The sequence below is a fragment of the Cervus canadensis genome, chromosome 7, assembly GCF_019320065.1.
Source record: "Cervus canadensis isolate Bull #8, Minnesota chromosome 7, ASM1932006v1, whole genome shotgun sequence".
Lineage (NCBI taxonomy): Eukaryota > Metazoa > Chordata > Mammalia > Artiodactyla > Cervidae > Cervus > Cervus canadensis.
Genome location: NC_057392.1, coordinates 2411354 through 2424270, shown reverse-complemented (window position 1 = coordinate 2424270; position 12917 = coordinate 2411354).

Sequence of the window (12917 nt, the reverse complement as noted above, 5' to 3'; positions counted from 1 at the left end):
AAAGCAAAGAAGAACTAAAGAGCCTCTTGATGAAAGTGAAAGAGGAGAGTGAAAAAGTTGGCTTAACACTCAACATTCAGAAAACTAAGGTCATGGCATTTGTTCCCATCACTTCATGGCAAATAGATGGGGAAACAATGGAAACAGTGAGAGACTTTATTTTTTGGGGCTCCAAATTCACTGTAGATGGTGACTGCACCCATGAAATTAAAAGATGCATGCTCCTTGGAAGAAAAGCTATGAGCAACCTAGATAGCATATTAAAAAGCAGAGATATTTCTTTGCCAACAAACGTCTGTCTCATCAAAGCTATGATTTTTCCCAGTAGTCATGTATGTATGTGAGAGTTGGACTATAAAGAAAGCTGGGTGCTGAATATTTGGTGCTTTTGAACTGTGGTGTTGGAGAAGACTCTTGAGAGTCCCTTGGACTGCAAGGAGATCCAATCAGTCAACCCTAAAGGAAATCAGTCCTGAATATTCATTGGAAGGACTGATGCTGAAGCTAAAAACCAATACTTTGGCCTCCTGATGAGAAGAAAAACTTATTGGAAAAGACTCTGATGCTGGGAAAGATTGAAGGCAGGAGGAGAAGGGGATGACAGAGGATGAGATGGTTGGATAGCATCACTCACTTGACGGACATGAGTTTGAGTAAACTCTGGGAGTTGGTGATGGACAGGGAGGCCTGGATTGCTGCAGTCCAAAGAGTTCAAGAAGTCTGACACGACTGAGCTCCTGGGCTGAAACAGAAATATATATATACATACATACAAATTTTCTTCATCCATTATTCATCAGTAGACACGTAGATTACTTCCATGTCTTGGCTACTGTAAATAATAATTTGGTATGAGTAGTACTATTATAAACTCGGGGTGCATGCATCTTTTTGAGTTACCATTTTCCTTTCTTTCAGATGGACCGAAAATTGGAAATGCTGAATCATATGGTAATTGTACATTTAATTTTTTTTTAGCAAACTCTATACTGTTTTCCCTAATGTCTGCACCAATTTTCATCTGTTTTGTTTTTTTTTTTAGTGACTCTCTGAACCAAAAGAGCACAGTACAGTTCTAAAAAATATAAATGGCATTTACTGGGTTGTCTTTATTTACTTGTTGTTGTTACTAACAATGTGTTAACAATAAATTTAGCCTTGCAAACTATTTCAAGATGCTAATTACTTTGTTTCTTTACTATTCACTCATATTTAGTTTAGGAAAGACCCAGCCCATTTGCAGATAGTGGTGCCTCTTGTTTTTTCCCACAATTAATCACCTTTGCCAGTTCCAAACTTTCTAGTCTACAGGGATGACCTTGACCAACAGGATTTAAATAAAACTGCTTCAACTTCCATCACAAGACTAGGAAACTGTGAGAAATTCTGTTCCCATCTTAACAGATTGGGGATCTTTGTAAGATTTCAATTTATCATTGTCTCCTCTTGCTCTACTTTTTGGTGTTGGTCAAGCTCTCCACTCTCAAGCATTCTGTTACCTTCATACCTACATTGACCCACACTGGACACCATCCAGTTTATTTCACCTTCAAAAGGCTCATCCTCAGGAGATAGCCAACTGATGCTGGTGTTTTGGGAGTTAACTCATGGATAATTATTTAATCTCCACCCCCAACTGCCTGTTAGTCCTTCCTGTCCTCTGCTTACCTCACCAGCTTCACCCCCAGAGTTGGGCAGCCCCTGCATCCAGTCATCTAGCTGGGCCCTCTCTTCTTCCTCCTTAGACCCTTCATCATGTATGTCCCAGCCTTTTTTTTTTTTTTTTTCATTAGTTGGGAGGCTAATTACTTTACAGTATTGTAGTGGTTTTTGCCATACATTGACATGAATCAGCCATGGATTTACATGTGTTCCCCATCCTGATCCCCCCTCCCACCTCCCTCCCCATCCCATCTCATCCTTCTGGGTCTTCCCAGTGCACCAGCCCTGAGCACTTGTCTCATGCATCCAACCTGGGCTGGTGATATGTTTCACACTTGATAATATACATGTTTCAATGCTATTCTCTCAGATCATTCCACCCTTGCCTTTGCCCACAGAGTCCAAAAGTCCATTCTGTATATCTGTGTCTCTTTTTCTGTCTTTCATATAGGGTTATCGTTACCATCTTTCTAAATTCCATATATATGCATTAGTATACTGTATTGGTCTTTATCTTTCTGGCTTACTTCGCTCTGTATAATGGGCTCCAGTTTCATCCATCTCATTAGAACTGATTCAAATATATTCTTTTTAATGGCCAAGTAATATTCCATTGTGTATATGTACCATAGCTTCCTATTCCATTCGTCTGCTGATGGGCATCTAGGTTGCTTCCATGTCCTGGCTATTATAAACAGTGCTGCGATGAACATTGGGGTACATGTGTCTCTTTCAGATCTGGTTTCCTCGGTGTGTATGCCCAGAAGTGGGATTGCTGGGTTATGTGGCAGTTCTATTTCCAGTTTTTTAAAGAATCTCCACACTGTTCTTCATAGTGGCTGTACTAGTTTGCATTCCCACCAACAGTGTAAGAGGGTTCCCTTTTCTCCACACCCTCTCCAGCATTTATTGCTTGTAGACTTTTGGATAGCAGCCATCCTGACTGGCGTGTAATGGTACCTCATTGTGGTTTTGATTTGTGTTTCTCTGATAATGAGTGATGTTGAGCATCTTTTCATGTGTTTTTTAGCCATCTGTATGTGTTCTTTGGAGAAATGTCTGTTTAGTTCTTTACCCATTTTTTGATTGATGTCTCAGCCTTTGAAGCTTAAACTTCTTCTAACATATATTCTGCTAAATAATTCAGTATCCTTTGTTTAACATATCTGGCTGAAGAACTGTGCCTGAGCTCTTCACTTTTTATATGTAGGAAGGATTTTTTTGAATGCAGTGTGCCAAAGGGAGAAAAATTATTCTATTCCCCTAGAAGATGGGGACTCTAGTTATGGGCAGATTTAAATGCAATTTTTATCCTCTTGATTACATTCTCTCTCTCTATCCTCTGTCTCTGCTGCACTGTCTTTCCTTGCTCCTCTCGCTCTCCATCTGCCTCTATTTATGAACTCACCCAATCGTCTACACAGTTTCACAAATATTTGAGCAAGGGCAAGCTCCCATACACATGCTCTCAAACATTACCTTGACTGTCTCTGAGCTCATTCTTCTAAGAGACAAGTAAGAAAATATCCTGGGGGCAAGTTAAGTGATTTTGGAAATGTGAGAAAATTCTTATATGGATGGCTTTTCATATAAGCTCCTCTGGATGATAAAGCAGAGGGATTCGATGAAGGTTGTTTTACTACTGGGTAAGTGGGAAATTATCATGTCTTCACAGATTGGCAGAGTTTGGAGAGAGAGAGAAACCACCCCCCTCCCCCAAACAGATCTCTTCACAACATGACCCCTTTACACCTCTGCTTATATACTTAGAGGAATGTAAGCCTTGTTCCTCTGTGAGAGGGTCAATTTTATTTTTTCAATAGTCCTAATTGTAAATGTTTCCTTTACATCGCATCAAAACACGATTCTGTAACATCCACTCATTGGCCCTGGCTTTATTCTCTGGAGTTTCACAATATAAGCTTATTCATTCTTTCAAATAATAGCATTTCAAATATTTGAAAATAACTCTCATTAATTTTACGTAGTCATCTCTTGCCAGGCTAGACACCTCCTTTTCCTTCAGCAATGTCATTTATGTTGCAGCTTCCAGACCCCTTACCTTCCTCATTGCAGTGCTTTGGAGTCATCTGTTTTGACACTGTATAGTCTTAAAATGCCATATCCAGCTAAAGGACACTCACAAAGCAGAAGGATAAATGCTGACAGAATTTAATGTAACTGAACCCCATACATTACCTCCAGGGCCAAGTCCTGAGAAATATCTTCTAGTCATTTGTGCATATTAAGATAATTTTTAAAAAGTGTTTATTTATGTATTTATTTGGTTGTATTGGGTCTAGCTTTATCATTTGGGATCTTCAGTGGGGCTCATGGACTCCCCAGTTGTGGTCTACAGGCTCAATAGTTACCACAAGTGGGCTTAGTTAATCCATGGGCATGTGGGCTCTTAGTTCCCCAACCAAGGATGAAACCCATGCTGTCTGCATTGCAAGGGCAGATTCTTAACCACTGAACCACCAAGGAAGTCCCAAGATAACTTTAGTTCAGTATTTAACATGTTCAGTCCACTGCAAAAATCCAAACTCCAAATGTCATTCTGTTTTTCCAACTGGCATGGCTGTGGCTGCAAGCCTGTTGGGCAGTGCGCACATGGCCAGCATCTTCTCTATTTCCTTGTTAAGTGACTGCCCCCTCCCCTACTCAGAAGGCTTCCCTGACTCCCCAAGATTGGAAGCAGGTAGGAAGGAGAGGTAAGGGGCAAGATTTTGCTGTTGTTGTTTAGTGGCTAAGTCCTGTCTGACCGTTTTGCTGACCCCATGGACTGTAGCCTGCCAGGCTCCTCTCTCCATGGGATTTCCCAGGCAAGACTATTAAAATGGGTTGCCATTTCCTTCTCCTGGGGACCTTCCCGACCCAGGGATCAAACCCAAGTCTCTTGCATTGCAGGTGGATTCTTTACTTCTGAGCCACCTGGGGAGTTCAAGGGGTAGGGTTAGTACTAAAGAAATCTGGCGTTGGTTCCTCTTGGCCTTGGCAGGTGCTTAAAGCTGAAGTTTTATCTTGTGGTAGCATCCTGAATATCTTTCCCAAGTTCCAGACTAATCCCTTGGTGTGGTATGAACCTCCCCTGCCAATGGCTGCTTATACTATCCTTCCACTCCCACCCCTATTCTGGCCTCTCTCTGCTGAGAAGGCCTCACCCTGGCCATGCCTGACAGACTGCTCTATTGTAGTGTTGGGCTGTACTCCACAGGCCTGGAAGCTCTTTACTTGCCCAGCTTCAAGACTGAAGACAAAAGCCCGGAGTCAGCAACAGAGGCATAAGTGGTTTAGTGGATAAGAAACTCTTGCACATCTGAAGCAAAGTCTTGGAGGGACACCCCATTGTGAGGGGCAGGTGGTGGGGAGGACATGGTGGCAATAGTCATTACATGGGAGCTGGGGGAGGTGACCAATTACAGGAGGAATAGATATCAGGTGAGCTCATCAGTTACCATGGGAACCAGCAGAGCTGGCATACCCCTCTCCACCTCTGATAAGAACAATCACCAGCTGGGGCCTGGGGCAAGTATGTCATAAGTTTAGTCATGTGAGTAGGGAGTAGGTGAGGCAGGCACTGGTCAGGCAGGGAATGTACAGAGCAAGAGAACAACCACCTTGAGTGGCCTGACCATACGAGTAGGCTTCACACTTGGATTTGGGGAAATGCATACACATGCTTTTGATCTGCTCTCAGTGATAATGCAGGCATTTCCCAAATAATGCCTTTTCATCATTGCTGCAAATGGTTTCAGTTAGGACCTTTTAAAAAATGAGACACCATTTTACTGTAAATCCTAAATTCAAAGAGCTGTTCTGCACTATTCCTAGGAAGCTCCTCGCAAGTAGCTGAAGGTCAAGGGAAAGGACTTCCTTCCCCTGCCCTGCCCAGCAGGAACAGACAGGGGGTGGGGGGTGTGGGGTGGGGAGAGGAGAGGATATGTGAGGCACACGGCCACAGCACATCAGTGACTTTCTCCAGTAAGACTGTTTTGCCCTCTTCAACCTTCAACTGGTTAAACTTTCAGAGTGGGTGTTGGCTGACCAGACAGAACATGTTTTTGGCCCCTCCTAGATGAGCGTTCTGGCCTGAAGAATCCCAGGGACGCGGGAGCCTGGTGGGCTGCCGTCTATGGGGTCGCACAGAGTCGGACACGACTGAAATGACTTAGCAGCAGCAGCAGATGAGTCTTGGGGGAGAAGGCAATGGCAATTCACCCCAGTGTTCTTGCCTGGAAAATCCCAGTGATGGCAGAGCCTGGTGGGCTGGTGTCTATGGGGTCACACAGAGTTGGACATGACTGAAGCGACTTAGCAGCAGCAGCAGATGAGTCTTGGGCTTCCCAGGTGGCGCTAGTGGCAAAGAACCCACCTGCCAATGCAGGAGACATAAGAAAGGCTCAATCAAAGGTTCAATCACTGGGCCAGGAAGATTCCCTGGAGGAGGGCACAGTAACCCACTCTAATATTCCTGCCTAGAGAATCCCATGGACAGAGAATCCTGGTTCAGTACAGTCCATAGCGTCGCACAGAGTTGGACATGACTGAAGTGCCTTAGCATGCACGCAGATAAGTCTTACCTAAGCGGTCTTATATCTTCAGATTGGAATATGCAGATACCTCAAGGTATTGGCAGCATTCTTTCTGTTAAAGAAAGAGATCTGAACATCTTATCTATTTTATAAATGAGATAAGTTTCTGAGAACTTAAGGAAAAGTTCCAAAGTCACACAGCTTCTTGCCATAAAAGTATTCAAGTTATGTGTAATCTGTGATCCTCTTAACGTCTCTTTTCTTTAATTGATCATAGTTAGAATGGGCTAATATACAACAGAAGATGGTAAGTCAAGGCTTACAGTAAAGGTTAAATGAATGAAAGTGTTGAAAGCTTTTAGCAGAATATGGTGGAGATGAAGCACTCAGTCCTGGCCCTTTCTTCTCTTTTCCTTCCTTCTATCCTCCATCTTTTAACTTCTTTCACTTTCACCAAAGATTCATGTGTACAATATTGCATGCATAAGCAAGTTGAATAAAAATTGCCATTAATCACAAATCAATTTGGCAAAAATCATCTTTAAAGTTATAAAGCCTAGTTTTATCCTTTATACTTAAAAGCTATAAAGGGATAAGAAACAGGAACTTCCAAACTGTAGCATTAGTTTTGCTCTGTCTATAAAAGCAAATGATTTAGGAAAACCTAAACATCCAAAAATAAGGGAATGTTTAAAGGAATTAAAGGAGGCCTGTACAGTGATGACATGGATACAAATATGACATGGACACTAAAATCTCATAGACAAACAAAAACATATTAAATGAACAAAAGTATTTTTCAAAACTGTGGTATACTCTAATGTCAGTTTTAATAATAAACATTTTTATTCTTTTATATTTTATTTCTGGAAGGATAAACCTGAGGTTGTGAACCAGAGTGGTCATCTTTGGGCTGGGAGTTATTGGTGATTTTTTACTTTTATACTTATTGTGTTTCTCAAACATTTGTACTATAGTTTTTTTTTGTTTGTTTTGTTTTATTTTTTTAGTGTATATGAAAAAAAGGGTGGGAGATGATTGTGAAATTGAAAAATAGTGCTGAACTTTAGGATAAATGGGTTTTGCCAGAGTTATGCTCTATTGGTGAAAGGAAGACCTAACACATATATGCAGGAGGCTATGCTCACTGATTCTCTGCCCAGGAGCAATGGTCAAAACGTAGAGAATAAGAGGCTCTTTCGACTAGGAGCAGATGTTTCATCTGAGCACAAGCCTCCAAGGCTTCATATCATGCTCAAAAAACCGTTTTATAAAGTCTGTAAATTTGACAGAAGTAAACAAATGCTCCCAGTCAATGAAACAGTTTTAAATGTCTGCTTTTCCAAAGAGGTTGATGAGAAATAATAGTTTTTCCACTCATTTCATTTTTCTCTAAAGAAAGCAAGATAGAAAGTGAAATGTGACATAATAGAAAAATAGAAGAGCCAGCAGGCTGAATATACTCATTGTTTCTTTCTTTCTTTTTTTTTTTTTTTGATGTGCAAGGGAGGGATCATCACTCTCTCAGTGGGGAGAATTCTCCTGTTTCATTCGGACATCCATGTAGCCAGTAAGTGTTCAAACACTCACAGAATGCATGCAGGTGAATTTGGTGAGACATTTGAAAGTTTCACAAGTTTGGTATTTCAGTGAAAGTTAGGAAGAAAATTTCCATGTTAAATTGAATTTTAAATTTTCTGGCAATAAGAAAGGAGTCAAGGATGAATGACAACTGAACTTCAAGGGATATCTTTTGAAGAAATAGTAGTGGAAAAGTTGTACTTATAAAATTTAAAAATGAATACTATGTATATAATATGTATATATATATATACACACATAACAGACAAACATCAAATTCCTTTTTCTTTGGCCTTTATATACCTTGTGCATGTGTGTGTGTGTGTGTGTGTGTGTGAAGAAAAAAATAAATACCTGCTGTTTTTTAATCTTATAGAAATGTATTAATAAAATGGCATGAAATGAGTGCAATGAAAGATTGGCTTATTGGCTCATTATGGAAGAGGTTCAGACTTTGGAGCTCTTGAGACAGATCATTATTTACAATGCTCAAATCAGGAAAGTATATCTGCAATAATCAAACCTCTCATTTCTTAAAGAATTCATCACATCCGGGTCAGTTCCAGTTGCAAGGACCAATGTTTACTCCGTGTAGAAACAGATGGAAGCTCTATATTTTCTGTCTTGATCACGGTAATTAACTTCTGTTCTGTTGTCAAGTACTGGTCAGGGTAGTGTTAGGATCCAAGATAAAGCAAGATTGACATATAAATTCATCCCTAGGATAAGCAATCCAAATGGCAAAAGGACACGGCAATAAGGACGGTGCTTGAGAATTCCACATCTTGCCAAGAGCAGTGTTTTTCTCAACCCAAGGCAAGACCTAGAACAGCAAGTTAAAAAAACACAAAATAAAGCTCTACAAGTCAGGAATGAGAGGGAAGAGGGCAGTTTAGCAGGCAGTGATCAGGACTGATTCAGTGATGTTTAAATGGGGCCCATAACTATTAAAAAGACACCTCATTCAGAAACCAATACAGATACAGGCTTAAAGGCCAGGAGACTGCAAAGATGTGATAAACCGTTGAATACCAATAATTGCACTGCTTTAAGTAAAAGGCTGAAAGTGCATCAACATTTCAATTATTAGGTTAAATTGGTTAATATGCTTTCCAAATAATAAAATGGCTTTTTAAGATGTCAGAACAATCTACTACTTTTCTGCTTATAGTACCTAGCTTTAACCAATTTCAGATATAAGTGTGTTAGTCACTCAGTCGTGTCCAATTCTTTATGACCCCACAGACTGTAGCCCACCAGGCTCCTCTGTCCATGGGATTCTCCAGGCAAGAATACTGAAGTGGGTTGCCATTCCCTTCTCTAGGGGATCTTCCTAATCTAGGGATCAAACAGGTCTTCCGCATTGCAGGCAGATTCTTTACCATCTGAGCCACCATTGAAGTGATGTCCTGTGTTAAATTCTCCTTAATATTTTTCCAACTTAGGGTATTCTTTTGTTTTGGACACTTGTTGTAGGAAACAAATGTATTGGCCACTGATCTGTTATAATAAGGGGCAGATGTATTTAAAGAGGAAAATACATTGTTTCTCAAGAATTATGTTCACATTTACGGTGATTAAATATTAATCAGATTCCTATAGCCCATGAAATGCTGAAGGGAAAATAATAATTTAAATGATATTCTTAACTTTTACCATGATGTCACTTATCAAAGGCGTCAGTGATATCAAAGAATTGTGTATTTAAATGGTATTTTGCCCCTAAAGGAAAGCACAGATGTTTTAAAAGCTCTGTAAAGGTCTTAATTCTGTTAAAAGTCCTTTGAGCCCTCAAGGAGAAAGAAGTTGCAAAAAGACAAAGTATTTTTTATAATCATAGTCCATTTAGGATCTTATTATTGTATATCTGATTCATAATAAAATATGAACATATCACTTTTGGCTACCTGCAAGAGGTTTTACAGAAATATCTATTTATGACTACATCAGGTCTCAGTTGCAGCACTCAGGGGGCTTCTTTCTAGTTGTGGCTTGCAGGCTCTCTGGTTGTGATACACAGATTCAGTAGCCCCATGACGTGGATTTTAGTTCCCTGACCAGGGATCAAACCTGCATCTCCTTCATTGAAAGGTGGATTCTTAACCTCTGGACCACCAGGGGAAGTCCCTACATGAATTTTTAATAGAATCTAAAGACTTTTTCCTCTGCTTATGCAAAATGTATTTAAATAGGCAGGAGAATTTTCTGCTACAATGCATTTCTACCACTCAGACAAAAATCAATGTTTTCAAGGTTCAAACTGAAAATATGCTATTTCTCCAAGCTTTCAGATTTCAGGAAAAATTATAATTGCCAAGAGAAGAACAAAGAAAATATGAGATTTTCTGCACTCTTAAAAACACAAAGTTGTTTAATTCATGTTTTATCATTCAGATAAAGCCAGGAACTCCATGATCTCTGATGTAATGTTTTCACAGATAAGTGATTAGTTTTTCGGAAAGCTTTACCAGATGCCATAGCTTCATTAGTTGCACAAGCCCCATTTGCCACTACAATGCTTTGATTCATGAACAAAACTAGCGGAGGTGGTGAAATTCCGACTGAGTTATTTAAAATCCTAAAAGATGGTGCTGTTAAAGTGCTGCACTGGATATGTCAGCAAATTTGGAAAAATCAGCAGTGGCCACAGGACTGGAAAAAGTCAGTTTAAGAAGGGCAATCCCTGTAAAACTCCTAGAGGAGAATATAGGCAAAACACTCTCCGACATAAATCACAGCAGGATCCTCTATGACCCACCTCCCAGAATATTGGAAATAAAAGCAAAAATAAACAAATGGGACCTAATGAAACTTAAAAGCTTTTGCACTACAAAGGAAACTATAAGCAAGGTGAAAAGACAGCCCTCAGATTGGGAGAAAATAATAGCAAATGAAGCAACAGACAAAGGATTAATCTCAAAAATATACAAGCAACTCCTGAAGCTCAATTCCAGAAAAATAAATGACCCAATCAAAAAATGGGCCAAAGAACTAAACAGACATTTCTCCAAAGAAGACATACAGATGGCTAACAAACACATGAAAAGATGCTCAACATCACTCATTATCAGAGAAATGCAAATCAAAACCACAATGAGGTACCATTACACGCCAGTCAGGATGGCTGCTATCCAAAAGTCTACAAGCAATAAATGCTGGAGAGGGTGTGGAGAAAAGGGAACCTCTTACACTGTTGGTGGGAATGCAAACTAGTACAGCCACTATGGAGAACAGTGTGGAGATTTCTTAAAAAACTGGAAATAGAACTGCCATATGACCCAGCAATCCCACTTCTGGGCATACACACTGAGGAAACCAGATCTGAAAGAGACACGTGCACCCCAATGTTCATCGCAGCACTGTTTATAATAGCCAGGACATGGAAGCAACCTAGATGCCCATCAGCAGACGAATGGATAAGGAAGCTGTGGTACATATACACCATGGAAGATTACTCAGCCATTAAAAAGAATTCATTTGAATCAGTTCTAATGAGATGGATGAAACTGGAGCCCATTATACAGAGTGAAATAAGCCAGAAAGATAAAGACCAATACAGTATACTAATGCATATATATGGAATTTAGAATGATGGTAACAATAACCCTATATGCAAAACAGAAAAAGAGACACAGATGTACAGAACAGACTTTTGGACTCTGTGGGAGAAAGCGAGGGTGGGATGTTTCGAGAGAATAGCATCGAAACATGTATATTATCTAGGGTGAAACAGATCACCAGCCCAGGTTGGATGCATGAGACAAGTGCTCAGACCTGGTGCACTGGGAAGACCCAGAGGGATCGGGTGGAGAGGGAGCGGGGAGGGGGGAGCGGGATGGGGAATACATATAAATCCATGGCTAATTCATGTCAATGTATGACAAAAACCACTACAATATTGTAAAGTAATTAGCCTCCAACTAATAAAAATAAATGGAAAAAAAAATTAAAAAAAAAAAAGGGCAATCCCAAGGAATGTTCAAGTTACTATACAATTGCACTCATTTCACCTGCTAGTAGAGTTGTGCTCAAAATCCTTCAGACTAGATTTCAGCAGAACATGAAATGAGAATTTCCAGATATACAAGCTAGGTTTAGAAAAGGCAGAGGAACCAGAGATCAAATTGTCTACATTTGCTGGATCATAAAGGAAGAGAGGTCCAGAAAAACATCTACTTCTGCTTCATTGACTACACTAAAGCCTTTGACTATGTGGGTCACAAAAAACTGTAGAAAATTCTTAAAGAGATGGGAATACCAGATCATTTTATCTGTCTCCTGAGACATCTGTATGAGCTTCAAAAAGCAACAGTTACAACCAGACATGGAGTAGTGAACTGGTTCAAAATTGGGAAAGAAGTACATCAAGGCTGTATATTATCACCCTGCTTATTTAACTTATATGCAGAGTGTATCATGCAAAATACAGGTGTGGATGAGTTACACGTTAGAATCAAGACTGCCAGGAGAAATAACAACAACCTCAGATATATAGATGATACCACATTAATGACAGAAAGTGAAGAGGAACTAAAGAGACTCTTGGTGATGGTGAAAGAGGAAAGTGAAAAAGCCAGCTTAAAACTCAACATTCAAAAAACTAAGATTATAGCATCCATATCTATCACTTCTTGGAAAATAGAAGGGGAAAAAGTGGAAGCAGTAACAGATTTTACTTTCTTGGGCTCTCAAATGACTGAAGACAGTGACTGCAGCCATGAACTAAAAAGACACATGCTCTTTGGAAGGAAAGCTATGAAAAACCTAGACAACATATTATAAAATAGAGACATTACTTTGCTGACAAAGGTCTGTATAGTCAAAGCTATGGTTCTCTAGTAGCATGTACAGATGTCGAGAGTTGGACCATAAATAATACTGAGTGCTAAGAATTGATACTTTCAAATGGTGGTGTTGGAGAAGACTTTTGAGAGTCCCTTGGACTGAAAGGAGATCAAACCAGTCAATCCTAAAGGAAATCAACCCTGAATATTCACTGGAAGGACTGATGCTGAAGCTCCAATAGTTTGGCCACCTGATGCAAAGAGATGACTCATTGAAAAAGACCCTGATGCTGTGAGAGATTGAAGGCAGTATGAGAAGCGGATATCAGAAGATAAGATGAACAGATAGCGTCAC